Source organism: Citrus sinensis, chromosome 3, assembly GCF_022201045.2.
Source record: "Citrus sinensis cultivar Valencia sweet orange chromosome 3, DVS_A1.0, whole genome shotgun sequence".
Taxonomy (NCBI): Eukaryota; Viridiplantae; Streptophyta; class Magnoliopsida; order Sapindales; family Rutaceae; genus Citrus; species Citrus sinensis.
The window spans coordinates 13251471-13276797 of NC_068558.1; the positions used below are offsets into that span (position 1 = coordinate 13251471).

A 25327-nucleotide genomic window follows, 5' to 3' on the forward strand; every position below is an offset into this window, starting at 1 on the left:
GTTTATTAAATGATTTAGTGTTGCTGTGAAATAAAAGATGTAATGATTAAGAAAAAAAAATTATGAAAGTTGTTAAATTATGTAAGGCTTAAAATATAAATTTTTATTTAAAAATAGAAATAAAAAAAAATGTAGCTACCACAACTATGAGAGTTACTAAAACACCCAGTAGTTTAGCTGGGCCCTAAACGGGCTGCAAGATCACGAACTCTTTCACAGCCTTCATTACACATTCTGCAGTAATCTTCTTCATGCATTCCGTTTCTAGCCTGCTTCTCTAATTTTCATCCTCTTCGTTGGAAATGTTTATATTTTCCCCGATAATTATAATTAATATCCTCTCTTCCTTGATCATATTTAGTATGAAAATGTCTGTTTGATTGTTCTCTTTTAACCCTAATCTAGTTGTAAATACACTTCAAATTAAGCCAATATTAAGATCATCAATCTCTTGAATTTAAAGATGAATATCACATTATTTGTAACAAAAATCTCTCGAAATATTACTTAACAAGTATGGCAATATCACTCTTCTTCTTCTTCTTCTTCTTCTTCTTCTTTTAACCATCAATGATCACATTTTTGTATTTATTTACTCATAGAAGCAAATTGTAAAGAAGATTACATCTCATACAGCACTAGTGACTACGTGATATATGTTTATATTCGTGCATATTCAATATATAATTAATGGGAGATATAAAAATATACCTTTTGATTCCTAAATGCGGAAGCAAATCATAACGAGATTATATTACTATCAATTTAATTAAAGACAGGATTATCACAAAAAAAATCCTCATACCACTGAATACTTATTGTCGGAGGATAATCATAGAAAAAGAAAATTCCCACATATCATATTATAAAAACCCACTATCTTTTTCTTTCATTTTCACACATCCAATCTTTAGTAGGTTTCTCTATATTGTCTAATACATTCTACATATTTTTTATGACTCTCACACACTTATTTTACATACAATAATTATATTTATATAAAAACTCTTGAGATTAATAGAAGTCAAGCATAAAATTTCATAACTCTTTGAGTATAATTAAACTTACAACATTCATATGAAACTCAATTTTTTTTTTATGGGCATATGAAACTCTATTTGAAAGAAACTTATGAATATTTCTTTCTGTTGGGCTTGTCCGACCCATAGTAGGCACGAATTCCAACAACATACAAAGTCGCAGGGAATAGTACATGTGCATACAACTCATAACACAAACTGATGACATATAGCAACTATGCTAGCTGATAATAATTAATTAAACTACCTCAAGTCCAAACCCTCATGTTGCATACACAAATGTGGCTTTATTTTTATTTTTTACTAAGAACACGTGATAATTATTAGCCACCACACACTTGACACTAAAAGCAGCTAGCCTTATTAAACATTTTAAGGCAGTCTAGTACAGTAGAGAAACTATAATTTTATGGCCGCATGCCTATGTAAGCCATGCCCTCTAAATTAAGCGGCCATTAACTAATTGATTTGAAGCCTTAATTAGACTTATTCTTTGCAGCACCATCTTCTTTTACTGCTTTGTTTTTGTCAGCAGATTCTTTTACTTCAATTTGAGCATTGTTGAGAGATTTCGGCTTCTCGCTATTGATCTTTCCTCCTCCCCCGTGGCTCCCGCCTGGACGTGTAGGGTTACTACACACTCTGTGATCTCATCAGAAAACAAAAATGAAAAATATAAATAATTAAGCGAAGGGTGTCCACGAGCTTATATATGTCAATAATGATATCGAGCTCAAAGGGTGACAAAGAGGCGACATAAACGGCACAGATATCGGAGTATTATTTATGCCCCCAGTGTCGCCCTTTAGGTTCAATATCAGTTCTCTATATATGTATATATATATATACACTTTAATTACAAGGAATTAAAGCAATTTACAAACAAACAAAATTATTCATAATGATTTTGACCATCTACAAAGACTTAGCAGATGCATGACTGTTATTTTCAAAGCAAATAAAGTAAGTAATAATTATGAAACGTACATGACTATCCCTTTTCTTGGCTGCTGATAAGTCTTGAAAGTTGGCAGCTTGAGCGTGGTCTTTGGCATGAAGCTAGCAAGAGTGAAAGCCATGATGAGCAAATTAGTGGAGACGAACAAATTGCTTCTCTCTTTCTCCCACAATGCTCTCGGACGCTAATTAACTAGCTAGCTTTGAGCCCTCTAACTCAAAGTGATCCTCAATATATGGTGCAAGATTGAGGATTCACTGATAATGCAAGTGGGTAGAAAGACTAAAAAACCCCTTATTATCTAGTGAAATTAATTATTCCCCCTCATGTTTTAAAACTTAAAAATATCTTGTCAACTGTCAATTCTTTTAGACCATTTATTTTATAACGTAAATATTACGAGAAGACTGGATCACAGTCTAAAAAACATATCGAACTCTTTAACTTTACAATATTAAAGGAAGTGCACTTATAAAGTGATGAAAATGAAATGGATTAATTTTACCAAAGAAGAGGGGCCGCAAATTTTGGTCGTTTTCCATTAATTCCAAGTGGTAGGGATAACAAATACGGGCACAAAGTGTTTATTGGTTCCCTTTTCTTCATTTGTTTTTTTTTTTTTCCTTTTTCTTGTCATTGGACATGCTGATGTGTATACACAGATCAGATGGATGTATTATTCAATCCTTTTGTTGTTGATGATATTTGTCCATGCTTATGATCAATTATTGAGCCTTTTTTGAGAACGACTAATATATTAGTTCGTGAATTTACTTCTAAAAATTAAATTTTAGTGAATTTAATTGGTTTATGTTTGCATCCATGCATTTTGCAATCGATACTTATCAACTAACATCATTTTCTTTATTATATATCTTTATTTTCCATTTCCGAGTGTGTGACTGTGTCCATCGCTTTGGCCATCAAAGTTCAAAAAACTTTGTTTGACCGGTGACTGTCGAAGTCACCACACCCAGAAAATGATGGCAAAAAATCGGAAATAAATAAATAAAAGAAAGACTTTGAAAGACGACTTTGACTACCTTTTATACATGAGAGGAAAACTTTGAACGATGACTATGATCACTATTTTTTTTCGGGGAAAGGGGTGGCTCCACGGATTTGGCCCCGTCAAGCCCCACTCTAAATGAAAAAAATTTTGAATAATTTTTTAGAATGATGTGGAGAGTAAGGGAAAAATAATCTCTAAAATCTTAATGGGGTGGGGTTTGATTTTGCATTCCCCACCCCAATCCTCATTATATATAAATATGTTTTTAATTTTTATTTTATCAATTGTAATGTCAATTAATAATTTTTATTTTTATTTTTATGCAATATAAACATGATATGAATAAAAGAAAACTCTACAATAGTTTTCAAATCTGAAACATTATTATATTTTTTTCTCTTTTAAGGTGCTATGTTCTTTAAATATTTTTCACTTTTATATCATTTTAAGATATTGTTTCAAACTTTTAGATTTTTTTTAAAAAATTTAAATACTTTATAATATGGTGATAATTTTATTTTAAGTCTCTAATTTTTAACTTACTGAAATCATATATTTATACCTAATATAAAATAGATAAATGGTGAATGGGGTGGGGATAGGGAAATCATTCCCCACATGGAGATTCTCCATCCCCACCCCTCTAAATTTATTAAGGAATAGGGTGGGGAATGGAGGCAAAAATTTCTAACGGAGTGAAGAATGTGGTAAGCCTCCCCATCCCCACCCCACCCCACCCTATTGCCATCCTTATTTGGGGAAAAAAAATATTAAACATAGATATACACTACCCGTGACTCGAACTTAAGATTTAAACATTTACATAATAGAATTTTAATAAATTGATATCCTGATCAAACAATGTATTTTGACATTTCGGACTTGACGCCAATGTGAAACATTAAGTTCCGGTCAGTTAATATTTGCTTAATAAATAAATTTTCTTGGTCTCAACTCTCAATGCCGGGTATTAACTTAGAAGTTTTACTGTAATTAAGAAAAAAAAATTGAACTTTATGGATTGGCCTGTTTGAAAAAAAAATCTCATGCGCTCTATTAATATATATGTGGGTGGCAAGATATAAATGTGGAAGAGAGTATATACCATACATAATTACATATCAAAAGTACCCAACTAAGATTGATCTAATTATTGTTTGAAGTTATTATACAATATTTCCTACAAACATCCGCAAGTTTTAAAATTTAAATTCAAAGCCAAACAAAATAATGTATATGACTACATATACAACACTAAAATATATTAGTTATCCGCACGCTGATCAATAACTACATTTTATATATGTGTGGGGGGTGACCGTGATACACGAGTAAGTATAACTGTAGATTGCCACATATACTCTCATTTTGAATTTTGAAGGTTGACATTTCTCTTTGAAGATTTCCAATTAGGAGTCCCATTTTTTGGAGAAGAATATATATAACATATTTCATGCCACCTTGTCACATTGTATATTGATTTATATGCCTATTTGGTCTGATGTTTGTGTGTGTAACATTCTCTTTGTGAGGACTTCCTCCTCTTATTAAAGTGAGGATATTACTAAGATACCAAAAAAAAAATCATATTTATATATATAAATTTCTTCACTGTAGAGAATCATTAAATCATTGAAAACTATATATATACATATAATACTCAGAAAAAAGTAGTCAATATACATATGAAGCTGTTACGATAATTACTTCCCTATCACTATAATCAAATTCCATATCTATGCAGAGTCGATTGAACAACAAATTAAAATATCACAATGGAAGCATTATTCAAGAACGGATTAGCGATGCTTATGGAGATCATGGTCGGTTCAGTTTGTAGAAACTTTAATTAATTTTGTAGTGTCAAATGGGGTATTTTGTAAGAATTTAAAAGTAGATAGACTAAACTGTGTTTTAACATAATTTTAGTGCGTCTAATGAAAGTAATTACCTTTTGACAAAAGTGTGTTTATTTCTTAAAATGAGTAGTGATGTACATCTCAAAATTTTTATACCAAAACATTATACCATGGAATTCATCAATTGGTTGATAAGTTAATATAACTAATTTACTTGGATATTATAAAAAATTATCCACTACTTAATAAATGAGACATCATTTAAGATAGAATTTAGGATAAACAATTTGAGATAAACAATTTGGAAATTTATCATTACTCTTCTCAAACAATCATCAAGAGATTATCTATTATTACTAAAAATACAAGCATAAGCACAAATATTACAAATACATTAAGCTTGATTTTAAAAGAAAAATTTTAAGATTACGGAAGTTTTTTGATAAAATTTAAGTGAGTTTTTTCTTTTTTAAAAAAAAATAAAGATGATATAAAAAATCAATAGTTAAACGTGAAAAACGAGTGGTATTATCTTTACTTTAAATGATTCAATGCAAAAAAAAAAAAAAAGGGGGGACAAAAAGGCAAAAATTGGAGACTAGACTAAAACTAGGATTCTTATCCAAATTAAAAGTTAAAAATCTTTGTCATTTGGGGCTTAACCAGATCAATGTGCATTCTCCAGACTCCAGAAAGTTCAAAAGGTATATATATGTGTCCTTACCCACTTATTTTTAAAAAATTACTGATCGACTATTAATTTTTTTTTTTACAAACAAACAGAACTTTCATTTCATCATAAATTATGATTCATAATAGACAGTACAAATAAATTAAATACAAGTTTATCAATCTTGCGTGTGCCTATTTGTTCATATAAAAGTTGAGATCAAAGTGATCTCAAATATATATAGATAATGAACAGAGATTCAATGATAATGAAAGTGGTCACAACTTTATGCAGCTGGTAGGGCTAACAATGCTGGCAATATTATTGCTTCTCTCTTTTCATCTTTTTATTCTCATTGGACATGCTGGCGTGTGAATTATTGTCCATACTGAATTATTGAGCCAATGTTTATCATATGAAGGTTGGATGCTAATACATGTATATTTACAATTTATTATAAAAGAGTTGGCATTTATATATATGTTGAATCAGCTAGGCTTGCAATTTGTATTTATTTTGGCAAATGTGAATGTCTCTATCATAGCCATGCATAAAAGCTAAAATTTTGTCCAGAGGCTATTAAAGGACCGCAATAATTAATGATGGGACAGAACAGACTCTAGTTAATTAATTTAAGCACGACTTTGAAAGATGTTCGAATAGGTTGTTGAGGAAAAGGAAAAAAGAGTTTAATCTATGAGCTGCCCTTAGTACTCATAAGTCATAACCCTTTGCCATTAGGGTAAATTGAAAAAAAGAAGAAGATAAAATCTAGGAATTAATGTTGCGTTTACTTTTTGGATTGGATTGGGAATCTTGAGGAGTGGGAATCTTAAGATTGGGAGTGGGAGTAAGTTGTTTACTTACACTGGAATGGAAGCATGAAATAGAGATCAGAATCCAATTTATGTGTTTACTTTGTCTTGGATTGGGAGTAAATAGTTTCAAATTACAATTTTATCCTATTTAAATAATTATAGTTTTTAATTACAAAACTAATAAAAAATATATTTAATGAATAATATTTATTTTATTATATTTGTAAATTTATTATAATTATTAATATTCTTAATTATGAACAATAAATTATTAATTTTAATTTTAATATAAAATGAAACCTTATTTTATTTTATTTAATATAATTATATTAAATTTATTATTATATAAAATAATAATATAATATTATTTAGTACAAAATTAATATTTTCTTAGAATAAACTATTTATTATTATTAATATTAAATAAATATAGTACTATTATTTTTAAAATAAATATAATAATATTATATTTATTAATTCTCTATTAATATAATAATATTATTTTAAAATAATTTTAACTTAGAATCAATGCAAATTATTATTTAGTTAAATATAATATTATTATTCAAATAAATATAATAATATTATTCAAATAAATATAATATTATTTATTTTATTTTATTAATTATAAAATATTAAATTAAATTAAATTAAAAATAAAAGGGTAAAAAAATGAGAGGTGGGAGTGGATACCCACTCCCATTCCCCACTCCAAAAATGGGTAGGACCCACGGAGTGAGATTCCCAATTCCTTTCCATTTTGAGGAAGTAAATGCTGGAGTAGGAGGAATCCACACTCCTCACTCCCACTCCAGCAAGTAAACACAACCTAAGAGGAGAAGATGTTAGTTATCTTCCTCTAATTTATTTTAAAAATAAGAGCACATATGGTTAATTCTAATTAATGAAGCTTTATTAGTTTTTTGCATTTTTTTATTCTCATTTGTCCTTGACGTATTTCTTGTGAATATAAACTTGTTTGGAATTTCCTATAAAGTGCTGATCATTTTTTTGTCGAATATTAGTAATTAAACAAAGACGTGCAATAAGTTAAATTAGTTTTATGGGGCAAAATCTGAATTAGATTTGCTATGTCTTGATTGTCTTCTAACTTTGTAAGCGTCACTGTTACTAAATTAAAGAAGATTGCTAATTTCCTTGTCTCATTCAATGGATAAGTTTGGATTAAACATCTCCCCCAACTTTCTCCATAAAATAATTTTTGTTGTCACCGAGCTATCCATAAAAATTAACAAAAGTTAATAAAGTAAAGAGAAAAACTCATTATAAGGATATCATATTTTTATTAAATTCAAAACTCTCTAATTACATTATTATACAGTTGGTTACTTTTTTTTATTCCAAATCACTAATATTTTTATTCCCTAATTTATTATGAATATTACCACTTGACTTTTTTATTTGTGTTTATGAAGAGGTGGGGTGTGAGGAAAAGAAAAAAAAAATTCTTAAGAATTAGAACAAATAATTAGGCAACAATTCAAGGAATTGAGGTTGTTCATTTTATATTCCAATTGGATTTAGAGTGATTTTCATTAATTTTCTTCTTTTACATTATTGATTCTTATGATAAAACAATAACTAAAAATATACATAATCATAGTTTTCTTGATTATATTCAACTTACTAATCTGTTAGAACTTTTATATCTCTTTTTTTTCAACCAGCTCCAACGATCTCAATATCACATACACCACATAAACTTCCGACAACATCTGTAATATCATGGAAAAATAACTTAAACATGTTAAAACATAAGAATCAATAATTTCTAATATACACTTAAAGATTAACAAACATTAATAATTAAAATAAATACCTGAGATGATTATGTTATCATTCACACGTAAATCGATCAAATTCAGAGATACGAATTGGAATTAAAGATTAACAAACATTAATAGTCAAAATAAATACCTGAAAGGATTGTGTTATCATTCACACGTAAATCGATCAAATTCAGAGATACGAATTGGAATTAAAGATAACAAAATACCTAAAATGATTGTGTTATCATTCACACGTAAATCGATCAAATTCGGAGATGCGAATTGGAATTAAAGATTAACAAACATTAATAATTAAAATAAATACCTGAGAGGATTGTGTTATCATTCACACGTAAATCAATCAAATTCGGAGATACGAATTGAAATCCATTGATCGGAATCTTAATAGTTCCTTCTTCTAATCTTTTAAGTGAAGTTATAACCAAGAAAATAATCTTATACTGATTTGAAAGTGGTCTGTACTCGCCTGTAGTTGAAACAACTTTCAAATTCTTGATACTATACAAAAAACCCTCACTCAACATGTACTTAAACCTTGTTACTAAATTTTTCCTGATTGTTGCATACATTAAATTTTCCTATGAAAAAACAAATGCTACATTAAGTGTAAAACAATTGAGAAAAAAAAACGTTAATTAGAGAAAACAATAGGAGAAAGAATTTTTTATACAACCATTTCATTAATAAAAATCATGTCCACACTAATCAATTCTCTATTCTTCTTGGTATTAATAGACTCCCACATCCTACAAAGCCTAATCCTTATCATTCAACTATCTCTATCATTGTTCATCTCATGAAGAAAAAAGTACTTCATGAAGCACACAATACTAAAAATTCAAATAAGTCAAATAATAAAAACCCAAGAATCTTTCTAAAGAGGATGTTGGTTAAATAATAAAAAAAATCCAAACACAACAAATCTTAAATACTTAGTGTTTAGAGAGTTTGAAGAAGCCAAAAGGCACTAAACTAAATGTTGAATAATTAAATATGGGATTATGACATTAAAATTAAGCCCTGGTAGTGGCATTGTTGAGGAAAGATGAAGGAGCATTCATATATTGATTAGTTGATTGATGTATTTTAAGTCACGAAGGTTTAATTGCTAGCATAATAAAAGAAATGAATAATTCAGGCTTACAATTAATTATTTTAACGGTTACATATTGTTGAAAATATTAGATAATAGAGAATATAAAAAGATAAGGAATAATGATGCCACATCAGCTCTTTTAGATAAAAGAAATGAATGATTTGAGGCTTATAATTAATTATTTTAATGGTTACATATTGTTGAAAATATTAGATAATAGAGAATATAAAAATATGATGAATAGTGATGTCACATCAACTCTTTTAGATAAAAGAAATGAATGATTCAAGGCTTACAATTAATTATTTTAATGGTTACATATTGTTGAAAATATTAGATAATAAAGAATATAAAAAAAGAGGAATAGTGATGTTACATCAGCTCTTTTAGTCCCAACTTTATATATATACAAGCAAATGAAACTTAAATTTAGAATAAGAAGAATTAGGCCCTAGTGGCATTGTTGAGGGAAGATGAAAGAATCTCTCTTCCTATGTTAATCAATTAATGTATTTTAAGCCATTAAAGTTTAATTGCTAGCATAATAAATTTTGAAGAAGCCAAAATACACTAAATAAAAGGTTGCATTATTAAATATGGGATTATAGTATTAAAATTAGGTCCTAGTGGCATTGTTGAGGGAAGATGAAAAAACCTCTCTTCCTATGTTATGTAATTGATGTATTTTAAGCCACTAAAGTTTAATTGCTAGCATAATAAAATAAATGAATGTTTCAAAAGACTTTAAAATTATTAAAATTAAACTTAGGCCCTAGTGGCATTATTGAGGGAAGATGAAAGAACCTCTTTTCCTATGTGAATTAATTGATGTATTTTAAGCCAATAAAGTTTAATTGCTAGCATAATAAAATAAATGAATGTTTCAAAAGACTTATAATTACATATTATTGGATTTAAATAGAAAGAGGAAGAGACATATACAAAGAATATCCACCAATATTTTAGATAATAGAGAATATAAAAAGATGAGGAATGGTGGTGCCACATCACCTCTTGTAGTCCCAGCTTTATATATATACTAGAAAATAGAACCGCGCTTCGCGCGGCTTTGAAAATATCAAATTAAAAAATAAAAATTTGATGAAATCCAAATTTCTTGAGAAACCATACTGATCTCTTCTCAAAAGGAAGATTGAACAAGTTAATTTTGTATGTTTATTTCAATAAGGGAAATTTACACTCGTCCACCTGTTTGTTTTGCCTTTTTCAAAAATACACAAACACTTTTTTTTTTTTCAGTGCGCCACCTGAAGTTTGCTTTTTGTTGCATTTTTCCACTTCCGTCTAATTTCCGTTAGTAGATTTAACGGAATGTTAACGAAATGACCTTTTTACCCCTCAAAATTACAATTTAACCCAAAATAAATAGAAATTGGAGATAAATTGGATGTATTTAAATTTTTTCAAAGGTGGATGCTAGAAATTGGAGGAAAATAGTGTTTGTTGCTTGCTAAATTTAGAAAATTTGTATTTATTTTTTTGAAAGAGAAAAAATAAATACAAATTTTCTAAATCTAGCAAGTAATAAACACTATTTTCCTCCAAAAAAATAAATACAAATTTTCTAAATTTAGCAAGCAACAAACATTATTTTCCTCCAATTTCTAGCATCCACCTTTGAAAAAAAATTAAATCCATCCAATTTATCTCCAATTTCTATTTATTTTGGGTTAAATTGTAATTTTGAGGGGTAAAAAGGTCATTCCGTTAAATTTGCTAACGGAAATTAGACGGAAGTGGAAGAATGCAACAAAAAGTGAACTTCAGGTGGCGCGCTGAAAAAAAAAAAAGTGTTTGTGTATTTTTGAAAAAGACAAAACAAACAGGTGGACGGTTGTAAATTTCCCTTTCAATAATAATAAATATCTGTTAGAGTGCAATTTATGCACTAGTTTTGCATTATTTACTTCCCTTAATATCAATGTTTTGCACTTAATAATAGTGATTTACTTGTGTTTTACTTTTGTAGGTGCAATTCTATTGATTGATGATAAAATTGAGCTATAAGATGATGTTTAAGGATGATTGTTCTCTTGGAGAAATTATGAGCGTCAGAAGAACTTTGTTGATAAGGCGTGGGCGCGTGCTGTCAACTGCGGACCTGCAGTTTTTAGTTTAACGTGTTTTGTATTTTTGGTTATTTTTGTAATTACGAATTTAATATTTCAGATATTAGGATTTTATTTTAAATAGAATTCTAAAAGAGAAGAGAGAGAAAGTATTTAAGGGAGGAATCTATTGTGAAAAAGAGGGAATTTTGGATTGGAGAAAAAGAAAGAAACCCTAGATCTAATTTTTCTCTTCTCTCTATGAAGAGCTAAACCTATTTTTCTGGTTGAAGGATAACGAAGCTTTGATTCATCACTACTGTGAGATCTTTCTTATGCTTTAATTGTTTTATTACTTTTTGGGTATTTGTTTATTCTCTGAATTAGTTTTATGATTATGTTTGTTAATTAGGTAATTGGCCACTATTTAATTATCAACTTAATCTATTGTCAATTAAAGGATTCATTGTATGAAGAATTTAATGTTTGTGACAAATAACATAGCAGAGAGTTGTGTTGTGAGAATAAACAATCTAATTTAAATGAATCATCATATGTGTTGATTAGGATTTGGGTCTCTCTGGTTTTTCAGGCTGTCAATTGATTAAATCCTATGATCGTATCTAGGGTTGTCTATTGATTAGGGAAATATCCAACGGTCGTACCTTGGTTATCAACTAATTAAGGAGAGATTGGCTATTAGAGGGTCTCAGTAGCTATAACCGGTCTATTCATAAGTAATAATAATATATATTTGAATCAATGATCAGTAGTCAAATCAAGCTGAGTTAATTCCTTCAACCAGAGCTTTCTCCAATTTGAATTACAACTTTAATTTGCATTCTTGTTATTTTAATTTGATTTTTATTATTGTCAACAATTCCCCCATTTTACGTTTTACGTTTCAAAAGGATTTAAATAATTACCGATCTCTGTGGACACGACCCTGCTCAATCACTATACACAATTTATTTAGAGTAGGAATTTATTTTTGTTGGCTTCGACACCCATCAATATCGCACATAATAATAATAATAATAATTGACATCTGACGACGCTAAGGCTCATGAGCATTCCACAAAATATAAGTTTCAAATGTATCGAGCCCTCCATCATTTGCCTTATGTATAAGATCTGGCCACATCTACACAAATACAACACATATAAAAATAAATCATATCAAAATTTGCATATTTAAAGAATGACAATGCTATTTGATCCAAAAATATTGCCCATAATTTTTTCTAAACATGAAAGTGCACCGTTTTGAATGTGGGATTATGTTTGGCTTGTTAGGAACAAAAAAATTTAAGATAATATTTTCGCAGCAAAGTAGCATTTTTTTTTTTTGGTTAAAAGAAGAAGAAAATGTGAAAGTGCAAGTGATTTGAGAAATTGTAAATTAATTATTTGCATGTACTACTTGTGGAGTGCTGCGAGAATATAGTGAATTGCACCAGAGAAGATAACTCATCATTCTCCATTAATTATAATGGTAGTTGCATCATAATCGACTTGTGTTGCTGATGATAACAAGCAAACGAAACTTAAATTTAGAATAAGAAGAATTAGGCCTTAGAGGCATTGTTGAGGGAAGATGAAAGATTCTCTCTTCCGATGTTAATTAATTAATGTATTTTAAGACACTAAAGTTTAATTACTAGCGTAATAAAATTTGAAGAAGCCAAAAGACACTAAATAAAATGTTCCATAATTAAATATGTGATTATGGCATTAAAATTAGGCCCTAGTGGTATTGTTGAAGGAAGATGAAAGAATCTCTCTTCCTATGTTAATTAATTGATGTATTTTAAGTCACTAAAGTTTAATTGCTAGCATAATAAAATAAAGAAAAATTTACAACCGTCCACCTGTTTGTTTTGTCTTTTTTAAAAATACACAAACACTTTTTTTTCAGCGCGCCACCTGAAGTTTTGTTTGTTTCAAAAATACACAAACACTTTTTTTTTAGCACGCCACCTGAAGTTTACTTTTTGTTGCATTCGTCCACTTCCGTCTAATTTCCGTTAGCAAATTTAACGGAATGACCTTTTTACCCCTCAAAATTATAATTTAACCCAAAATAAATAGAAATTGGAGATAAATTGGATGGATTTATTTTTTTTCAAAGGTGGATGCTAGAAATTGGAGGAAAATAATGTTTGTTACTAAATTTAGAAAATTTGTATTTATTTTTTTGGAGGAAAATAGTGTTTGTTGCTTGCTAGATGTAGAAAATTTAGCAAGTAACAAACACTATTTTCCTCCAATTTCTAGCATCCACCTTTGAAAAAAATTAAATCCATCCAATTTATCTCCAATTTCCATTTATTTTGGTTTAAATTATAATTTTGAGGGGTAAAAAGGTCATTTCGTTAACATTCCGTTAAATCAACTAACAGAAATTATACAGAAATGGACGAATGCAACAAAAAGCAAACTTCAGGTAGCGCGCTGAAAAAAAGTGTTTGTGTATTTTTGAAAAAGACAAAACAAACAGGTGGACGAGTGTAAATTTCCCTAAAATAAATGAATGTTTCAAAAGACTTATAATTAATTATTATTAATGGTTACATATTGTTGGATTTAAATAGAAAGAGGAAGAGACATTAAAATTATTAAAATTAAACTTAGGCCCTAGTGGCATTATTGAGGAAAGATGAAAGAACCTCTCTTCCTATATTAATTAATTGATGTATTTTAAGCCACTAAAGTTTAATTGTTAGCATAATAAAATAAATGAATGTTTCAAAAGACTTATAATTAATTGTTATTAATGGTTACATTTTGTTCGATTTAAATAGAAAGGGAAGAGACATGTCCAAAGAATATTCATTAATATTTTAGATATTTTAGATAATAGAGAATATAAAAAGTTGAGGAATGGTGATGACACATCACTTCTTTTTATATATATATATATATATATATATATATAATTAAAAATATTAATGAATGTCCAAAGAATATTCATTAATATTTTAGATATTTTAGATAATAGAGAATATAAAAAGATGAGGAATGGTGATGCCACATCACCTCTTGTAGTTCCAATTTTATATATATATATATAGATATAGATGTATAAGAAATCATAAGAAATTACTACTATTAATTAAGTACTATTACATTAAATGCCATCTTTATGGTGGTTAAAGTAGATCATGTAAACGAAAAAAAAAAAGTTGAAGAATAGAAGCATTTCGGGTTTAAGGGCACGATCTGAGGCTATCACAAGCGAACTAAAGCTTTACAGATCTTGTGTGTAAATCCTTTGACTGATGCCTGGGCTAAGAAGAAAAGACATATATCATATATATATATATAGTTACAGGAAAAAAGTTTTCTCATTATACTTTTGTTTTTTAATTTTAGGGTAAGAGAGGTGTAGGAATTTTTTTTTATTTCTTATATGAATTTGTATGAATTCAAAATCGGGTGATCAGTTAAAAAAATTATTAATCAAATTTTTGTAGACAAAAATTAAATAATGCTCGTTTAAAACACACAGTGACTCGTGATTTTGTTATTATGAAGGCCACAATGACAAAGTGGACAAATGCGTTGCTTGATTCCGATATGCTGGTAAAAAGAGATAATAAACAATAACGGAATTTATCATCTTCAAGAATAAAACTAAATAAGTTCGTTTTATAGGTGAAAAGATATTATGCAAAAGGGATGTTGGATTCTGTTAGCTGTTAGCTTTAATTGATTCTGCAAAGTCAAATGCAATTAGATTAATCCTTTTCAAAAAATTCTTGGAATGTTTCGTTTAATCTCCCCAAATGGAATTACAATAGGTGGAATTATATTTATTATACATACACAATTTGCAAAAGTAAAAAACACCATCCATTGCTAGCTAATACGTTCATCGAACAACACCTTCACATATACACACACACGCTTTTATTTTTTTGCAGCGCTTCACCTAAAGTTAACATTTTTTTTATTGGTCCACTCTCGTTATAACACCGTTAGAACTTTGCTGATATTATAAAGGTAAAATTATCATTTCACAACACAATGTGGTGAATATGTGCAAAACAATATAACTTCAAGTGGAGTTCATAAAAAAAAAATTGTGTATTTTTTAAAAAATACGAAAAAAACAAGTAGTCGGTGAATAATTTATTTTTTACATTTAAGGGTAAAAAAGTCATTTAAATAATATTCCGTTAGTTTTCTTAACGGTTTCTAAACAGAAGTGGAAAAGTGAAAAGAAATATAACTTTAGGTGGATTCCAGCAACAAAAAAAAAGAATTGTGTATTTTTAAAAAAAATTGGAAAAAACGAATAAACGGCCGATAATTTTCCTCATTAAATTAACAATATCATATTTACAAAATTTGCAATACAAACACTTTGAGTTGTCATTTGTTTCTTCCGTACATATGAGGTACCAATCATTCTAACAAAAAGCCAACCAAACTCATTCATGTGATTATTTAATTAATTTAGTTAAAAATACTAACAAATAAATGGTGGTTATTTCAAAACAATATTCCATGTTATATTTCTATTGCCTGGTTGTATTGCCTCAGGTGCACTCAAAATTTTCTCGTTAAGTAGTCATTGTTGTCTTAGTATCATCAAAACATGTAACAAATATGTAACATCAAATAATAGGACAAGGATTCGGCACTAAGCTTATTTTTCATTCATCACTGAATCAAATTACATGAAGAGTCCGAAGAGGTTGAAAAGTAGAACTCCAAAAACAAGCTACAATAGCAAAATATTCACATTCAAGCCAAATATGATTCCAATCCCACCAAGTCCAAAGCAAAACAATAACAAAAACTTCCATGTAAAACAAGGTATGAGTATCACCTAAAGGATTGGAAAAACAACCCAAAAATAGCCCATTGACACCTTGAAAATTTGCTCCACAAGAGGCCAGTATTAATTTTCAGATTATGATTCAATGCTATAAGCTTATTTTTTTAGCTAAGCAAAGAATTAATGATCAAGATTTTTTTTTAATTTCTCTTGCCTAATGACTGTTGATTTAGTGTTCAGCAAAACTCAGTCTAGTATTGAATTTTTGTCCTTGATTTTAACCCAAGCGATCGATTAATAACCTTTTTGGAATTACTTTTGAGAGACTCAAAAGTGAATTTGAAAAGGTAAAAATTAATTTTGGTGTTCTGTAATTTTTTTTAAATCACTTTTGATAAAATCATCTCTTGTTTCAGTAGATTTTGAAAAACATGGATGAAGTTACTTTTCAAAATATGATTTTGACAATGAGTTTTATACTTACTACAATTTCATATATATCCTCAAATATATTGCAAAAAACCAAAATTATCTTTACTCAATTAGGAAATAAAATCATTAAATTTAAAGAGCTTATTACTATTACCAATTATATTGAGATAACGAAATAAAAAATAAATTAATAGCATATTAAAAATTTATTTTAGTTATCAACTATTATTTATACACAATAAAAAATATTATATATACATATTTACAAACGATAAATAAATTTTATCTAACATTATGTCTATTTTAATCATTTGTGTTCTTGCAGCAATTCAACACTAGAACTTACCAAATATGTATTATGACTTTTAAAACTCCAACATTCTTAAAAATAAATGTAATTAAATGTGTAGGGAATTGCACCACTTTTATTTTGCCTTATGTTCATCCAACCACTACAAAATTTTAACATGTACTTTATTTTGCAATGAATATAAGGCAAAATAAATGTGGTGCAATGATAATTTTCTAAATGTATAATTGATTCTTTTTACAACTGATTATTCTGTAGTAAAGCTACGACATTACCAAATTTGCCCTAAACAACATGACTTTCAAGCCACAATAACTAGTTTTTACTAAACAATTTAGTTCCACAATAACTACTAAGAGAATTTTATGAAAGCTGTTAAATTATGTAAGGCTTAAAATATAAACTTTTGTTTTAAAAATAAGGAAAAAAAAATACAGCTACCATACGATGAGAGTTACCAAACACCAGACAACTGAGTTGGACTGTGACAACCTAACTGCTGGGCAACAGTCCCAAATGGGCTATAAGATCACAAACTCCTTGATGGCCTTCATTGCACAATTTGTAGTAATCATCTTCATGTATTCTATTTTGCTTTCTTCTTTATAAATTCTCATCATCTTTGTTGAAATCTTTAAATTTTCTTTGATAATTACAATTGATATCTTCTCTTCCTCGATTATTTTTAGTATGAAAATGTCCAATCATGTTTGATTGTTCTCTTTTGACCCTAATCTAGTTGTAAACGCACTTCAAAATAAGCCTAGATTAAGATCGTCAATCTCTTGAATTTAAATATGAATAGCGTAATAAAAATCTCTCGAAATATTACTTAACAAGTGTGGCATTATTCCTCTTTTTTTTTTCTCCTTTTAATCATCAATGATCACATGCTTGCATTTATTTATTCATAGCAATTGTAAAGAAGATCATATCTCATATAGCACAGGTGACTACATCAGAAAGAAAGTTCCAAGGGATGTTACATGTGCACAAAACTCATAACACAAACTGATGACATATAGCAACTATGCTAGCTGATAATATTAATTAAAGTACCTCAAGTCCAAACCCTCATCATGCATATACACAAAATGTGGCTTTATTATTTTCTAAGAACACATGATTATTATTAGCCACCACACACTTGACACTAAAAGCAGCTAGCCTTATTAAGATTTTAAGGCAGTCTTATATGGTAAAGAAAACACACACACACACAAAAACACTACTATCTATATATGTATGTATATATATTTCAATCCGAAATTTTAAAATGTAAAAAAATTTGGAAAAAACACATAAACCGTGCGGTTTATTCGCTTTAAGTTTTAAGCTTCCAATTCGCGATCTAGACATTATTAAAGTTTAGTTTAATAATATAGTTAAACTATTAAACTGACTTAATGGATTTTTAGGACTTTAGCAAAGATTTTGAATTGGAATATTTTTAATATATATATAATAAGCTATATATTGACTGCTCTAATATTTGATGGCAGCATGCATATGTAAGCTATGCCCTCTAAATTAAGCGGCGACTAATAAATTATTTTGAAGCCTTAATTAGACTTATTCTTTGCAGAACCGTCTTCTTTTACTGCTTTGTTTTTGTCGGCAGTTTCTTTTACTGCAATCTGAGCATTGTTGAGAGATGTCGGCTTCTGGCTATTGATCTCTCCTCCATTTCTGGTGCTCCCGCTTGGCCGTTCAGGGTTAGCACATACTCTGTCATCTCATCAGAAGAAAAGAAGAAAGAAAAATATGAATAATTAAGCGAAGGGTGTCCATGAGCTTATACGTATATAAATAATGATATCGAGCTCAAAAGGTGACACAGAGGCGACATAAACGGCACAGATATCGGAATGTTATTTATGTCCCCTGTGTTGCAATTTAATTTCAATATATATATTGTATATACACACTCAAATTATAAGCAATTAAAACAGTTTACAAACAAACAAAATTTTTCGTAATGATTTTGACCATCTTATCTATAAAGACTACGCAGCAGATGCGTGACTATTATTTTGAAAGCAGATAATACAAATCAAGTAAGTAATTATGAAACGTACATGACTATCCCTTTTCTTGGCAGCTGGTAAGTCTTCAAAGTTGGCAGTTTGAGCGTGGTCTTCGGCATGAACCTACCAAGAGTGAAAGCCATGATGAGCAAATTAAGGGGGAGAATCAAATTCCTTCGCTTTCTCCCAGAATGCACTATCACTCAGCTAATTCACTAGCTAGCTCTGATTGAGTCCTCTAGTTCAAAGTGTTCCTAAATATATAGCCCAAGATTGAAGATTCACTGATAATACAAGTGGGGAAAAGACCAAAAACCCCTAATTATTTAGTTAAATTAATTATTCCCCCTCACGTCTCAAATTCTTTTACTTAAAAAATAAGTTTTGAAGACCATTTATTTTATAACTAAAATTAAAATTTTGCTATTACAAAAAGATTAATTTTCAGTCTAAAAAACATATCGAACTTTTTAATATTACAATACTAAAAGCAGCTTTAGTGAATTTAAAAAATAATGGAAAAGAAATAGATTAATTTTACCAAAGAAGAGGGGCCACAAACTTTTGTCATTTTCTCTTCCAAGCGGTAGGGATAACAAATACAGGCACCGTTGCTTCTCTTTTCTTCTTCTCCAAACCACACAACCACCCCACCCCCCCACCCCCCTCCGGCCGCGGCGGGACATGCTGGTGTGTAGATAAATCAGACGGATGCATTATTAAATGTTTTTGTTGTTGATGATTGAATTTGTCCATACTTACTCCACTAACACTATAATATATATATTACTTGCGGGAATTACTTCACTAACACTATTATCAAATTCCATATTTATGTTTGGAGAGATTATAGAGCATCTTTATTGTACTACACTCATTTAATGCATGTACAACAAGCATGTATTTGTTTTGAAAAAATCATCGTAAAATTAGTAGTTGTATTTAATTTATGCACACATGTCATGCATATATTGAGTGAATGTAGTACAACATAAGTACTCTAGAACAGTGTCGATTGAATAACAAATTAAATTAAGTGTTGGATCTTTAAACTAGCATTGTTAGATCCTTAATCTAATGTTAGGTTTTTATATAAAAGTGATTTATTAAGATATTCGTTAATTTGAGCTTTAATATATCTGATAAGGTGTGGATCTTTAATGTGTAAAGAGAAGTTTAAAGGATTCTCAAGGAGAACATGTTGATTTGAAAGGCCAACCAAACGACTCTAGAGTGTGAGCCTTTAATGTGTAAAGACTTAAAGGTAATTGTTATTTCTATAATAGACTGAAATAGGAATACTTAAAGACAATAAGAAAAGTTGTCTATATAAGTAGTTATGGTCTCCAAGTCACACGTATCGTTCTATTCTCCACTAACATTCTATCATTAGTGAGAGTGCAAAGAGAAGGAGAACATGTTGATCTGAAAGGCCAACCACACGACTCTAGATAGTAATTGCGTATTATGAATCAAGTACGCTTCCGCTTATTCGTTTATTAATTTTTAGTGATACAACATAAATTTTCCTGAATTATAGGTCATGATTCTCACCAAAAGTAATATTAAGTTCATAACGTAAGCATTATTCAATGTTAACTGGTAGAGCTAACAATGCTGGCGATATTGCTTCTCTGTTGTCATCTTTTTATTCTCATTGGAGATGCTGGTGTTAGGAATTATTGTCCATACTGAATTATTGAGCCTTATCCTGTGAAGCTTGAACGATAATACATGTCACATGTGACTAATACTTTTGTATATTTGTAATTTATTATATAGTATTGATTGAACTAGCTAGGTTTGCATTTATATTTATTTTGGCAATTGTGAATGTCTCTATCATTTGGCCATGCATAAAAGCTAAAATTTTGTCCGGAGACTATTGAAGGACCATAATGATTGATGACAGGAAAAATAGACTTAAATTAATTAATTTAAGCGAGACTTTGAAAGATGTCTTTGAATAGGTTGTTTAGGAAAACGAAAAAGACTTTGATCTATGAGTTACCCTTATGACTCAAACCATTTGCCATTAGGCTAATTTTTTTTTAAAAAAAAGGGTAAAATCTAAGAATTATAGAGGCGAAGATGTCAATTATCTCCCTCTAATTTATTTCGAAAAGATTACAACATAAGAATTCATAAGAAATTACTACTATTAATTAAGTAATATACATTAAATTCTGAAAGGAATTTAGATCTATTATAAATAGATGTAGGTAATTAAAAACCAAAAATTAACAACTTAATTAATTTTTCGGAAATACTGTTTACAGTTACTGTTCACCGCAACTGTTTACGATTACTGTTCATCCGCGTCAAAAATATTAATTTTCCAAAAACACAATAAAATGCAGAAAATAAATGACATGGAGATTTTTACATGGTTCGGATTAATCAATTCTACATCCACAAGGCCATGCCCAGATGAAAAATAATTCACTAAGTTGAGATGTTACAACCTATGGATTTACCAAACTTAAGACTCTCACTTACAGTTTATCACTATATAGTTTACTCAACCTTATATTGAATCTTCTTCTCTTGAATAATTGCTACCCTTCTTGATCCACGATCCTCAAGGCACTTCGCGAAGTGATCAATAACAATGCTTTAATTCTTCAACATCTAGTGATTCAAGATCCACATAGACTCTCCACAAAGATGAAAAGAAGATAAGAAAATAAATCAACACAATATTTTACGCCAAATCCGGATTCTCTAAGGAGGAGACAGAATTTTGCTTCTCTGCTTTATGCTCTGTGTTGTGCGATAAAACTTCAATTGTAAAATACCTCTCTTTATATAGGCACTAGAGATTCACCAAAATAGCAAGTCTTAAAAGACTTGGATTCTTTCCAAATAAGAGTTTTTTTCCTCTTACAATTCCTATGAATCTGAATATGAATAAATCTTATCTTCTTGCCTTGCTTGTCTCCCAAGAAATTTCTAGAGCATTTAATGACTTCTTGTTTAAACCAACTTCTTGCTCTAAATATATCTCATGCGCCAATTATAGAATCCCACTATTAATTGACTTGCTAAATTAGACATTTAATTAAATTAGGAAACAATATTCCTAATAAATTGGAATCTCACTAAATTAAGGAATTAATAAATTAACCCCTATTACAAAATATGTAATAAATAAACTTCCAATTTAACTAAACTTGTCATAAAATGCCAACTCTATAAATAATGACCTTAACAAATTCCATTTTTATGGTGGTTAAAGTAGATCAATCAAACGATACAAAGTTGAAGAATAGAAGCATTTTGGGTTGAAGGGCACCATTTGAGGCTATTAGAAGTTGAATAAATTAAATCCTGAAGGATCTTGTGTGCAAAGCAAGCCTTTGACCGTTAGTCCGTTAGCTTGGCTAGGAAGCAAACAAATAGTTACAGAAAAAAGTTATTCTCATTATTATTATATATATATATTTTTAAAGATAGGAGAGTTGCAAGATTTTAATTTTTTTTTTAATTTCTTATATGAATTCGAATTCAGGTGACCAATTTAAAAAAAAAAAACTATTGATCAATTTTCTGTTGACAAAAATTAAATAATGTTCGTTTAAAACGCACAATCCCTCGCGCGATTTTGTTATTATAAATGCCATAGTCACGAAGGGGACAAATGCGTTGCTTTATTCCATTAAGTCGGTAAAAAGGAGAATAAAAAACAACGGAATTTATCATCTTTAAGAATAAAAAACAGGTGTGGGTGTATTGATTAACTCTTTTTGTATATGAAAAGATTTCTCATATATATTATGCAAAAAGGAATTAGCTTTAGTTGATTCTGCAAGTCAACTCCACAACCCCCAGATCAATATTCCCTATTACTAATCTTTTTCTGAGACTTTGCAAAAATTTCTCCTGGAGTGATTCGTTTAATTTCCACGTATGGAGTACAATAGATGGTATTATACTTATAAATATACAATTTGGGAAAGTGGAAAACATCATCTATAGCCTATAGGTAATGTGTACGTTCACCCAACAACACCTTCACATCACATATCCATACATACATATGCATACATATTAAGATCTTGAGGTTTATTAAAATTCGAAAAAATTATTAAGTTATATAATTTATTAGTATAATATTATTATACTATTAATCATGATTTCTTTTATTTTCTTTATGATCACTTTTATTATCACTACATTCTTATTGATCCTGGTTGAGTTGTTTACATTAATTAATTAGTTTAGCAGGCTTTTATTTATTTTGCTTTTTATATTTTATTAATTATATTTATTCCAACATATTCTTTAGATTTTTTTTCCTCTAGAATATTTTATAACCAATTCATGTATGATCCCTCCTACTTTTTTTTTACTATTGGCATTCATGTCTTCCCTATATTTTCACACATTGGCATGCACATCTTTAGAATAGGAAACATTGAAGACAATGTTTAGAATACGTTTGGTGGTGAGGTGTCTCAAAAAAATCAAAATAAAAAAACTTTTAAGACATTTTATGTGATCTTTTAACATTAGATGCTATGATGACTTTCAAATCATGATATTTGTTTTATCTTAATTTGGCTTTGAGTTATGTATACCATATTTGTTACTTGACATGATGATGTGAGTGACAAGTATGAATTGAGAGACTTGATGAATGAAATTAATTGAGTTATTTGAAGGAATGTCCATGGCAATAAGTTCCAAGTGAGTTTTTTAGCATATAATTTTTCTTTGAGAGTATTTCTTAGAGAGTACCTTTTTTGCCTATTTTTCACTTATATAGCTTAGTAGTTCATTAAAGGTTAATTGATTTTGCAGCAATTAGGCATATATGCACGTGAAATTCAAGCCGAGGAAACAGAAGCCAATAAAATTAATTCATCCATGCATGTGCAAAAATAAATAAATGAATGAATGAATGATTTTAGTTTAAAGGTGTCCACCACGTGGACATTAAAGAGGAAATTGAAATTAATTCAATCTCGTGGCTTTTCGTTTTGCCTTGTAACAGAACTCTTTTAAGGATTTAACCATAGAGGCGGTGGCTTAGCATTGTATAAAGCCAGAGCTTTGGCTTTTGCACGGAAGAAGAGACGGACCGCGAGACACAGAGAAGAATTGAAGGCCGCACCTTGACAATGGCTTCCACCCGTTCTATTGTCCTCAATCTTTTTATATCTTTCTAATTTTTCATATTAGGATTAAAAATGAAGCCTTATATAAGGATTATAAATAAAGCTCTATTCAATGAAATTTTTTTTTAATTCAATTAATTTTTTATATATGTGCTTTAATATTTATGATTTTTGTTTCATATGATTGGTTAGATGTTGTTAAATCTTTTCACCAATTATATCATGTATTCTTAATTGTTAGGAAAAAAATTTAACTATACGTATGCTTGGATTTATAAAGTTTATATATGTTTATTTTTTATTTTATGTCTTTCATTAAATTGTTTATACAAAATACTTATGAAAATTTTGACTATTTGTTATTTAATATGTTTATATGAGAATTTTACATATCATATTATTAAGTAGAAAAAGAACTCACATAAGATTAATTTTAATGGGACTTAATTGTTATATTCATGAATAGACATAAATTGATTTTGAGTTGTCACTCTGAAATTGAGAATTGATTGATAATTAGATAAGTTATGTTGAATTGTGGTGGATTATGAAATCCTGATATCTTCAATTTTCTGAATTCTTGTGTTAATTCACTTGTTTTTATTTTATTGTATCTTTAGTTTTTATTTTCTTAAACAAAATATTTTCTTTCAATTAGGGTAGAGTTTTAATTAGTTTAGACTAAATTTAACTTTCTAAAAAATTGACAGTTCCTGTGGGTCCAACTTCATTATTCCTAATCTATACTCTAATAGACACGTGTATTTATGAGTACATTAAAATTTACACAACATCAATCTAGTAATTCAACCACCTTGACAAAAGATGTAGTGGAGGGTCCCGATTTGATTTCATTTATGATGTAAGACAAATATAATCATAGTAGGAGTACAAGATTCTCTAGTTTAATTAGGAATTGCTTTATACTTATTTAAGTCATATTACTTTATGTTTTATTAGGAATTGTATAATTTTAGCTAATATAAATGGACTTGTTATGCTTGTTTCTTTACACAAGTTTTCATCAACAATATTCAATTATTTTCTTAATTGAGATATTTCCCTCTCTTGTGAGAGTTGTCCTTCTTGAATTTCAAAAACATATGATAAAACGATATTTAGTATCGCTTCCACACTATGTCAAGTGGTATCATAACTTTTCTCTCTGCCAAACAAAGCTTTCGTGACCAGGAAGCACTCTCCATATGGAAATCCCTCCTCTACCATCCATCAATTCCACCAATTGCACCAATTTAAAAATGAAAAAAAAAATGCAAAAACCCGCAGCCACCATTACAACTGCTATACATGCCTCACCC

At 29.0% G+C, this 25327-nt stretch overlaps 2 long non-coding RNA genes across 2 annotated transcripts; both read right to left on the bottom strand.

Moving 5' to 3' along the window:
• Window positions 1–1242: 1242 nt before the first annotated feature.
• Window positions 1243–2420, bottom strand: LOC102627158 (uncharacterized). Its single transcript, XR_370563.4, has 2 exons — window positions 2028–2420; window positions 1243–1682 (listed from the first exon to the last, which is right to left on the bottom strand). It is a non-coding gene; the product is annotated as an uncharacterized LOC102627158 (long non-coding RNA).
• Window positions 2421–17778: 15358 nt separating this feature from the next.
• Window positions 17779–19167, bottom strand: LOC102626989 (uncharacterized). The gene is made up of 2 exons (XR_370562.3): window positions 18940–19167; window positions 17779–18589 (listed from the first exon to the last, which is right to left on the bottom strand). It is a non-coding gene; the product is annotated as an uncharacterized LOC102626989 (long non-coding RNA).
• Window positions 19168–25327: the final 6160 nt, after the last annotated feature.